Raw genomic sequence first — 11,106 nt, forward strand, 5'->3', positions numbered from 1 at the left:
TCTCACGGGATCGGGTGTTTCAACACGGCTACGGCCGTTGGCTTATTAGCGGGAATACGCACAAAATGTAGTTCGTCGCGGCTAACCGATTTGTATAGCGCCATACTACGTAATGGAGACTTTGCATGTCCTGTGAGAAAGGGTGGCAGGGGTATATTTTATTGCCAAGGTCCTGGACCCTGAGGTATGATTCACTCGCTTGCCGCGCGCTTTCTTCTATGTGGCAATCTCTTTAGTGTGGTGTTTAGTTTGGTGTATATACCTACTGCCACCCCCCACGCTATACACCACAAACCCGGCTACGTTTTGTTGTTTGTACATTTCGCCACCCGCCCCCAACACACACGTTCAATACCCAATCGCACTACTGCGTAAATGTCTTGAGTTATGTCCCAGTATGGACCAGAGTAATAAGAATATCAGAATCTACGTCAGCCATTTCACAAAACCAACGATAAATCCTACAAAGCAATGCACTCAACATTTTAACAACAAAGTAAATAAAACAATAATGTTATTCGCTTTACGTCCCACTAACTACTTTTACGGTTTTCGGAGACGCCGAGGTGCTGGAATTTAGTCTCGCAGGAGTTCTTTTTACGTGCCAGTAAATCTACCGACACGAGGCTGCCGTATTTGAGCACCTTCAAATACCATCGGACTGAGCCAGGATCGAACCTGCCAAGTTGGGGTCAGAAGGCCAGCGCCTCAACCGTCTGAGCCACTCAGCCCGGCAAACAATAAAACACTACGACACTAATGCGTATATAAGTTGTCTAGATACCCTCGCGTTATCTCCTCTACAGCTGCTCGAGTGCTGAACCGTACAGTGTGAAAGCACGCATTTAGCTGTGTGCGCCACTGAGTCAACGGCAGCCGTCCGTTCCGTGTAATGTGAAAGGTCTAATCCTCTTCGCGCCACTAAAGGTTTTGCCGTACGGTCGAAACCGTGTAGTGTGAAAAGAGCCTAAAGGCTCTTTTGCCGTGGATGTTGCTTTCACACTGCAACGGTTCTTTTGCCGTACGGTTTTTTTGCCGTGGGAAGCTCAGTGCATGTCTTGATGCTAGTCATACAAGAGAGTCATTTTAATAACAGGATGATTTCTTAATATTAGTAGTTTGTGGCTGAATATTAAACTGTGAAATTGTATCATAAGTATATATTTGTGAATATGTATTATGTAATAATATACAATATATATATACTGAAAATACACTTAAGTTACCAAACACACTTTTTTCTTTGTCTTAAATTAGGTCAAAATTGGTTTTATTTCTAAGTAAACTTCACGCCAGGCTTTTCTTGTCGCATTCCGATCTTTATAAATGCAGCAGCGGCGATTAGGGGGCGAGTGGGTGCGATCGCCCCCGCCCCACTTTGCGGAGGAAAAAGACAAAGACACCTCCGTACAGGCCATGAAGGCCTTTGGAGGAATGGAAGGTAAAGGCTTCCACCATTGTTAACTGCGGCACGTGATGGGGTAGAGTGGTTAGCTCTACGCCCGGCCGCCTTTGCCTCCAGGAATTAACCTGGTACTCATTTTTGGAGTAGGCTGAGTGAACCTCAGTGCACCTCCGGAAGTGAAAATCTCGTTTCTTAAATTTTACGACTTCCTGACGGGGATTCGAACCCACGTCCTTCCGGGCGGACCGAGCACGCCTTTACCGCCTCGGCCAGGCAGCCCCTTAGTGGAGAAAACATTGCATTATTATTCCATTTTAGGTGGCTGAAACTAGGACTGAATTTAATTCTTTAAAAAAAACAATTTGTACAAGCCCTGTTGTCTTATCAGATAAATCTTTCTTTTATTTTCTTTAATTATCAATATAATTATTAGCGGAAATACGCACAGAATGTAGTTCGTCGCGGCTAACCGATTTGTATAGCGCCATACCAAGTAGTGGAGACTTTGCATGTCCTGTGAGGAAGGGTGGCAGGGGTATATTTTATTGGCAAGGTCATGGATGCTGAGGTATGATTCACTCGCTTGCCGCGCGTTTTCGTCTATCTGGCAATCTCGTTAGTGTGTTAGTTTCGTAGTGTGTAGTCAAATTCTAAACGAATTTTAATTGTATTATCACACCGTACTTCTGTTTAATTTTAAAGCATGTGTAAAATTGTTCCTTTGATGAAAGTTTTATTGTATGATATTGAATCAAAATCTAAAAAAAAAAAAAAAAACTATTACCGCACTTAAGTTGGTAGTCTGACAATCTTTACCTCTCTGTCGAAATTAGCCTACCACTTTGAGCTTTTCTTAAAAGTTTTGGTGTATATACACACCCCCACGCTATACACCACAAACCCGCGTACGTTTTGTTGTTTGTACATTTCGCTCCCCCCCAACACACACGTCCAATACAATCGCCACTACTGTATAAATGTCTAGCGTTATGTCCCAGTATGAACCAGAGTAGTCCGCCTCTGTGGTGTAGTGGTTAGCGTGATTAGCTGCCACCCCCGGAGGCCCGGGTTCGATTCCCGGCTCTGCCACGAAATTTGAAAAGTGGTACGAGGGCTGGAACGGGGTCCACTCAGCCTCGGGAGGTCAACTGAGTAGAGGTGGGTTCGATTCCCACCTCAGCCATCCTGGAAGTGGTTTTCCGTGGTTTCCCACTTCTCCTCCAGGCGAATGCCGGGATGGTACCTAACTTAAGGCCACGGCCGCTTCCTTCCCTCTTCCTTGCCTATCCCTTCCAATCTTCCCATCCCTCCACAAGGCCCCTGTTCAGCATAGCAGGTGAGGCCGCCTGGGCGAGGTACTGGTCATACTCCCCAGTTGTATCCCCCGACCAAGAGTCTGACGCTCCAGGACACTGCCCTTGAGGCGGTAGAGGTGGGATCCCTCGCTAAGTCCGAGGGAAAAACCGAACCTGGAGGGCAAACAGATGATGATGATGAATCTGCGTCAGCCATTTCACAAAACCAACGATAAATCCTACAAAGCAATGCACTGAATATTTTAATAACAAAGTAAAACAATAAAACACTACGATACCAATACGTATAATTTGTGTGTAGATAACGCTCGCGTTATCTCCTCTACAGCTGCTCGAGAGCTGCCGTACGATTAAAAAACAGTGCAGTGTGAAAGCATGCATTTAGCTGCGTGCGCCACTGAGTCAACGGCAGCCGTCCATTGCAGTGGCAAGACACGGCTGCTACACGGCACGGCAGCCGTGCTCTTCTTCACGCCACTAATGGAATGTCGCCGTACGGTCGAAACCGTGTAGTGTGAAAGGAGCCTAAGGAGACCAGGGGCTCTTAACTTGGGAGCGTGAGTTGGTGACCACGGGGCCCTTAGTTGAGTCCTGGCATTGCTTCCACTTACTTGTGCCAGGCTCCTCACTTTCACCTATCCTATCCGAACCCCCTTGGTCAGCCCCGACCTAGGGCCTAGGGAGTCTCATTCTCCGGCCCTTCGTGGCCCTTGTCTTTCTCTGACGGATACCTTCATTTTTCGAAGTGTCGGAACCTTTCCATTGTTATTAATTTTTGCCCTGATTACTATTAATAGAGGATGGTTGCCTACACATACTTCCTCTTAAAACAATAATCACCACCACTACTCTCCTCTTCTACGACCACTATGTCTCCGATCACAGCACTAAAAGCAATCTTAGATTGCATGATAGGCAGGAAACTCGCTATCTAACTTAGCAAAGCAAAACGACCTTGTCAACAGAACGCCATTTGAGTGCTGTATACTGCAGTCCTTTGTCCAAGGTTGTAGGCATTTCAAAGAACTCAACAATGCGTTCGTAGGCGAGATATTGAACATAAATCACTAAGCATGGAGAACATCACTACTTACCTGATTGCTTCCTAACTTGGCGCCCACACCAAACTAATCAAAATGACGATTATTCACAATTACGTCTGTGCATGCCTGGACTCTGCTCATCTTAACTGAGATGCGATCTGGTGACAGTGAGCGCAACTAACCCAAATGAAGATGGCATGAGAGTTTCACACGTTCCAGTAATGAAGGTAATGCTTGCCTCAATCTTGTGAACTTTTAAGGACATTTAGGTGTGTACTTGATTCTCTCTTAACACTTCTTTAGATATGCTTTACATAATTATATCTTCATCATTGTTTTAGGTTTAGTAATATTGCTCATTTATTAGAGATCAGCATGAGTTAGCCACGTTTCCGTATACTTTCAAGACGATGTGTTGGCGACCATGAGTCTCTAAGTGAATCCAGAATTCGTTCTACTTTCTGATGTCATACTCCTTAATACTCCTGTTTTTGACTCCTATGCTGAAGATATTTCAGTATCTTCTTCATATAAAGCCAGCGGCCGTAGACGTGTCGAAACACCGGATCACGTGAGATCTCCAAAGTTAAGCAACAGTGGGCGTGGTCAGGAGTTGGATGGGTTGCCAAGCGCTGTTGGTGGGGGGTAAGGGAATGGAGGAGCGGAAAGGACCCGGCCACCCTACCGCACGTAAACTCCGGCTCGGGAACACCTCTGCGGAGGTTCGGGCCTGCCTTCGGGCAGAATAACCCTTACCTATCTTCAAATAAATATGTTTTTCGCATATGTTAGTTAGTAAATTCACTTCTATTAACCACAGATCAAGTTATTTTTGCATACCTAAGTTACAATACTTTTGAATTTAATCCCATTATTTTTATCAGTATTGTTACTGTTATTATTATAATTATACTGTATATGTTTCCTCTTTCTTTCTCTTTCTCCTTCGTCTTATTTTTATTTGCTTTATTTAAATATTAGTAACATTGCAGATAACGAGACCCGTGTCCGACTCGTTGGCTGAATGGTCAGCGTACTGGCCTTCGGTTCAGAGGGTCCCGAGTTCGATTCCCGGCCGGGTCGGGGATTTTAACCTTCATTGGTTAATTCCAGTGGCCCGGGCGCTGGGTGTTTGTGCTGTCCCCAACATCCCTGCAACTCACACACCACACGTAACACCATCCTACACCACAATAATGCGCAGTTACCTACACATGGCAGATGTCGCCCACCTTCATCGGAGGGTCGGCCTTACAAGGGCTCCACTCGGCTAGAAATAGCCACACGAAATTTATTTTACGAGACCCGTTTCCTGGTTTTGGTCAGGAATGAGGTAAAGATTATATGGATGTTTTACGACCGGATGCCCTTCCTGACACAACCTCAGTTGAGGAGCTAATGAAGATGAAATTAATGAATGGTGAACGAAGTTGGGTAAGGAGGTGGAAGAAATCAGCTGTAGCCTATGAACAGGAACTGTCCCGGCATTGCGCTGAAAGTAAAAACGAGAAACCATTAAAAAAACATTCTCAGGACAGCCGAATCCACTCGTGTCCCGCATGCAGAGCTTGGCACCATAGCCATAGCGTGTTAGCGGTCCGCTCGATCATTGTTTAAATATAGATATTTCTAGTACTAGTGCATTTGATTAGGACTGATTAAACGTAAGAAAGGAAAGACCACCCTAAGTTTACCAGCATAACGTATACTGGTCTATGTTTGCATTTAAACTGTTTGGACTCAAGTCTCCCATCATGCCAACTGTCGCCTTCATAAGAATAACACAGTTTTATTCTGTTGATTGTATTGTCTGTGGTCAAATTTCTTAGTGAACATGTTTCAGTTTACTACTCTGATGAATGTAAAAATAAAATCAAGTGCACGCAGGTGCGATAATACGAGAATGGTAACAAGGAAACGACAATACTGCGGCGATAAACAGCTGTTGATTGCTGGAAGTTCCTGATATATTTATAGGCCTACCAGATTGGTCATTGGAGCCATGAGCTAAACAGTCGTTAGTAAATTATATTTCCTAATTGACCTCAGATTTCTAAGAGGGCAACTTTAAGACCGCTTATAGCTCCGAAGCTACTCAGGAAGAAATGAAATTCAGTATTACGACAAATGCTACTTTTTAGTTTATCTTTGAACCATAGTACCAGTAAATTAAATGTTGGAAAATTTGGAAGATAATGATACCAAACGCATGCCTGCAAGATTGAAAGTAATCCCGGTTTAAAGAGTTATAAAAGCGTTATCAATTTTGGTTTATATTTTTATAAGTTATAGCAAACAAGCGACTGTCCGACTGTAGGACGAAACTATATCAGTTTGTTTTCAGACCGACTTTGTTGCACGTGAGTGGAAGCTTGGTAGATTCATAATATCGTATTTTTAAGTAAGAAGTAACGGGCGTGAAAGTATCGAGAATTATTGCTGATAAAAGCAGATGGAAAGAATGGAAAGAGGGTACTCGGAAAGAGGGGTCAAAGGCTCAGTTATGAATAAACTCGATGGATGCAGATGTACGAATCAACTGGCTTCGATTGTGAGGCCGTGTGAGGCGAATGGAGGAGACTAAGGTATCTAGGAGAACAATGGACTGGGAGACTTGGAAGGTAATAGAAGTGAAGGGAGACCAAGAAAACGATGGCTAGACTGTTTCTAACGATTTAATTATAAGAAGTTTAAAACTAAAAGGCGGGTGCATTCTGTTTTGATACATTTCAAGATAAAACCTGAAAATATGATATTTGAGAAATCATTAAATCTCTTAATGGCGATAAGGGGAGGGGGAGATAATGAGGACGAGATAGGAGATTATAAAGTGTACTTGACGGGTGTTAGAAAGGGAAGGGCAGAGTCTGGGGAAGGGCTCTTTATCAGGAATACCATTGCTCGCAACATAGTTTCTGTTAGGCACGTAAATGAGCGAATGGTGTGGGTAGATTTGTCAGTGGGAGGAATTAGGACAAGAATTGTGTCCGTGTATTCACCATGTGAGGGTGCGAATGAGGATGTTGACGAGTATTATGAAGCATTGAGTGACATCGTGGTCAGGGTCAACAGCAAGGATAGAATAGTGCTAATGGGCGATTTCAATGCGAGAGTTGGGAATAGAACAAGGATACGAAAGGGTGATTGGTAAATGTGGGGAAGATATGGAAGCTAAAGGGAATGGGAAGCGTTTGCTGGACTTCTGTGCTAGTATGGGTTTAGCTGCTACGAATACATTCTTCAAGCATAAGGCTATTCACCGCTACACGTGGGAGGCTAGGGGTACCAGATCCATAATCGACTATATCTTAACAGACGTTGAATTCAGGAAATCTGTTAGGAATGTACGAGTTTTTTGCGGATTTTTCGATGATACAGACCACTATCTGATCTGTAGTGAACTAAGTATCTCTAGGCCTAGGGTAGAGAAAGTGAAATCTGTTTGCAAACGAATAAGGGTAGAAAATCTCCAGGACGAGGAAATTAGACAGAAGTACATGGATATGATTAGTGAGAAGTTTCGAACAGTAGACAGTAAGCAGGTTCAGGATATAGAAAGTGAATAGGTGGCATACAGGGATGCTGTAGTAGAAACAGCAAGGGCATACCTAGTAACAACTGTGTGTAAAGATGGGAAAAAGCGAATATCTTGGTGGAATGATGAAGTGAGAGCAACCTGTAAACGTAAAAATAAGGCTCATCAGAAATGGCTCCAAACAAGGGCCGAGGCGGACAGGGAATGGTACGTAGATGAAAGAAACAGAGCGAAACAAATAGTTGTTGAATCCAAAAAGAAGTCATGGGAAGATGGTAATAACCTGGAAAGGCTAGGTCAAGCAGCAGGGAAACCTTTCTGGACAGTAATAAAGAATCTTAGGAAGGAAGGGAAAAAGGAAATGAACAGTGTTTTGAGTAATTCAGGTGAACTCATAATAGATCCCACGGAATCACTGGAGAGGTGGAGGGAATATTTTGAACATCTTATCAACGTAAAAGGAAATCATCATGGTGGTGTTGCAAACAGCCAAGCTCATGGGGAGGAGGAAAATGATGTTAGTGAAATTATGCTTGAGGAAGTGGAAAGGATAGTAAATAAACTCCATTGTCATAAGGCAGCAGGAGTAGATGAAATTAGACCTGAAATGGTGAAGTATAGTGGGAAGGCAGGGAAGAAATGGCTTCATAGAGTAGTAAAATTAGCGTGGAGTGTTGGTAAGGTACCTTCAGATTGGACAAAAGCAGAAATTGCACCTATCTATAAGTATGGGAACAGGAAGGATTGCAACAACTATCGAGGTTTCTCATTGATTAGTATATCAGGCAAAGTATTCACTGGCATCTTGGAAGGGAGGGTGCGATCAGTCGTTGAGAGGAAGTTGGATGAAAACCAGTGTGGTTTCAGACCACAGAGAGGCTGTCAGGATCAGATTTTCAGTATGCGCCAGGTAATTGAAAAATGCTACGAGAGGAATAGGCAGTTGTGTTTATGTTTCGTAGATCTAGAGAAAGCATATGACAGGGTACAGAGGGAAAAGATGTTTGCCATACTGGGGGACTATGGAATTAAAGGTAGATTATTAAAATCAATCAAAGGCATTTATGTTGACAATTGGGCTTCAGTGAGAATTGATGGTAGAATGAGTTCTTGGTTCAGGGTACTTACAGGAGCTAGACAAGGCTGTAATCTTTCACCTTTGCTGTTCGTAGTTTACATGGATCATCTGCTGAAAGGTATAAAATGGCAGGGAGGGATTCAGTTAGGTGGAAATGTAGTAAGCAGTTTGGCCTATGCTGACGACTTGGTCTTAATGGCAGACTGTGCCGAAAGCCTGCAGTCTAATATCTTGGAACTTGAAAATAGGTGCAATGAGTATGGTATGAAAATTAGCCTCTCGAAGACTAAATTGATGTCAGTAGGTAAGAAATTCAACAGAATTGAATGTCAGATTGGTGATACAAAGCTAGAACAGGTCGATAATTTCAAGTATTTAGGTTGTGTGTTCTCCCAGGATGGTAATATAGTAAGTGAGATTGAATCAAGGTGTAGTAAAGCTAATGTAGTGAGCTCGCAGTTGCGATCAACAGTATTCTGTAAGAAGGAACTCAGCTCCCAGACGAAACTATCTTTACATCGGTCTGTTTTCAGACCAACTTTGCTTTACGGGAGCGAAAGCTGGATGGACTCAGGATATCTTATTCGTAAGTTAGAAGTAACAGACATGAAAGTAGCAAGAATGATTGTTGGTACAAACAGGTGGGAACAATGGCAGGAGGGTACTCGGAATGAGGAGATAAAGGCTAATTTAGGAATGAACTCGATGGATGAATCTGTACGCATAAACCGGCTTCGGTGGTGGGGTCATGTGGGGCGAGTAGAGGAGGATAGGTTACCTAGGAGAATAATGGACTCTGTTATGGAGGGTAAGAGAAGTAGAGGGAGACCAAGACGACGATGGTTTGACTCGGTTTCTAATGATTTAAAGATAAGAGGTATAGAACTAAATGAGGCCACAACACTAGTTGCAAATCGAGGATTGTGGCGACGTTTAGTAAATTCTCAGAGGCTTGCAGACTGAACGCTGAAAGGCATAACAGTCTATAATGATAATGTATGTATGTATGTAATGTATGGAGATGGAACCTCTTCATTTCCAGCTCAATCACGCCTGAATCACTGTACCAGCTGAGCTGAATTTTGGAATGGGTATACCTCAGATGTTAAGTTCAAAAACAAGTCTGTTCTAGTTAAGTTTTTCTAAATGGCGGCCATTAATATTTATTTATTTATTTATTTATTTATTTATTTATTTATTTATTTATTTATTTATTTATTTATTTATTTATTTATTTATTGAACGATGAACGATACAGTGTTTCGCCCAATATGTCGGTATTTACTGAACTTGCGCATATATTATCCGCTACTATCCAAGATAATGGGCAAGTGGCTAGTTCTATCATGAAATAAAAGCCCAGCATGTTGACTTAAAATTCACTGTTACACAAAAGGAAGCCATATTTATTTTCTTCGTAACTCTCATGTATTCATGATATTGACCTTAATATGTTAAATTTTTCCATCCTATGCCCGAGTTAACTCGAATGTTAACATATCTGCCTTTGTTCCAAACACGAGTTAATTCGGATTTCAAGCAATGCACTAGTTCAGTCTGACGCTGTAGTTTTGCTGTTCATCGCATGCTCTGTTCAGAGGACGGACGGTTCATAAATCACCTTACCGTTTATTTTTTTACTATTTGCTTTACGTCGCACCAACACAGATAGGTCTTATGGCGACGATGGGATATGAAAGGCCTAGGAGTTGGAAGGAAGCGGCTGTGGCCTTAATTAAGGTTTTGCCCCAGCATTTTCCTGGTGTAAAAATGGGAAAGCACGGAAAACCATCTTCAGGGCTGCCGACAGTGGGTTCGAAACCACTTTCTCCCGAATACAAGCTCACAGCTGCGCGTCCCTAAACGCACGGCCAGCTCACCCGGTTTACCGTATTTTGGCGATACTTATGTGCCTTGTGTTTTCCTTCCACAACTGTCTACTGAGAAGAGTACGCAGAAGTGTAAAGAAAGCATGAAGGAAGATTATATTTCAGCAATTTTAGCCAATAATGATGAACCTGACTTTTATGAGTATAGTGAAGATAAGCTGTAGTGAAACAAGTTGTAGTCATTTATCACGCCAATGTCAAGTTCTAGTAAAAGAGCCAAGAGAAAACATTTGCTAATATTGTTGTCCCATGACTGTTCAGTAGTTGTGTAAATACAAGTTATTTTTAGCCTACTTCAACCACTGTCGAAACATCCAGAGAAACCTGGTATGGGACATGGATAAGGCTGGGAAGAATTGGGAGTTAAAAGGTTTAGGCACGCATTCCAGAGCACCCACCGCGGCTGAGTATTTCGCCGGTTCTTGATAGGTCCTTCTAATTCATACTGGACACCAAAATTATACGTCAACGAAGAGTACAAACAGAAGTTCCTAACGTCGTCAAATATGGGACCGTCAACAACGGGTACGTTTGGCTGGTGTGCACGTAATTCAAAGTTCTTTAGATTGTGTTTGTTGGGATTGTCTACGTTTGAAGGTAAGTGTAGATAAAAAACTTATCAGGCTCTCAAAAGAGGTAAATCTGGAAAAACTTGTTAGAGAATGTATCAAGAGAGAAGTATGTCAAAGTATTGACAGAGAGCGAGGCTGATCGTGAGACGGTGGACAAAGATGATGCTACAAAGAAGTGCGTTATTATAAAGCCATTCCCAGCGGAAACTTGTCTGCATGTACCTCAATGCATCTTCGAAAAGAACTAATAGAGCATTGTTAAGGAACA

The 11,106-nt window shown here is 42.7% G+C and overlaps 1 protein-coding gene across 2 annotated transcripts in view; it reads right to left on the reverse strand.

Moving 5' to 3' along the window:
- Positions 1-3,956, reverse strand: part of LOC136880955 (luciferin sulfotransferase) — a 331,501-nt gene extending 327,545 nt beyond the window's left edge. For both annotated transcript variants that reach the window (XM_068225602.1, XM_067153507.2), the window contains exon 1: positions 3,816-3,956. The gene's annotated coding sequence lies outside the window, so the exon portion shown is untranslated. The remainder of the gene's footprint in view (positions 1-3,815) is intronic.
- Positions 3,957-11,106: the final 7,150 nt, after the last annotated feature.

The sequence above is a fragment of the Anabrus simplex genome, chromosome 1 (genome assembly GCF_040414725.1).
Source record: "Anabrus simplex isolate iqAnaSimp1 chromosome 1, ASM4041472v1, whole genome shotgun sequence".
NCBI classification, from domain to species: Eukaryota; Metazoa; Arthropoda; class Insecta; order Orthoptera; family Tettigoniidae; genus Anabrus; species Anabrus simplex.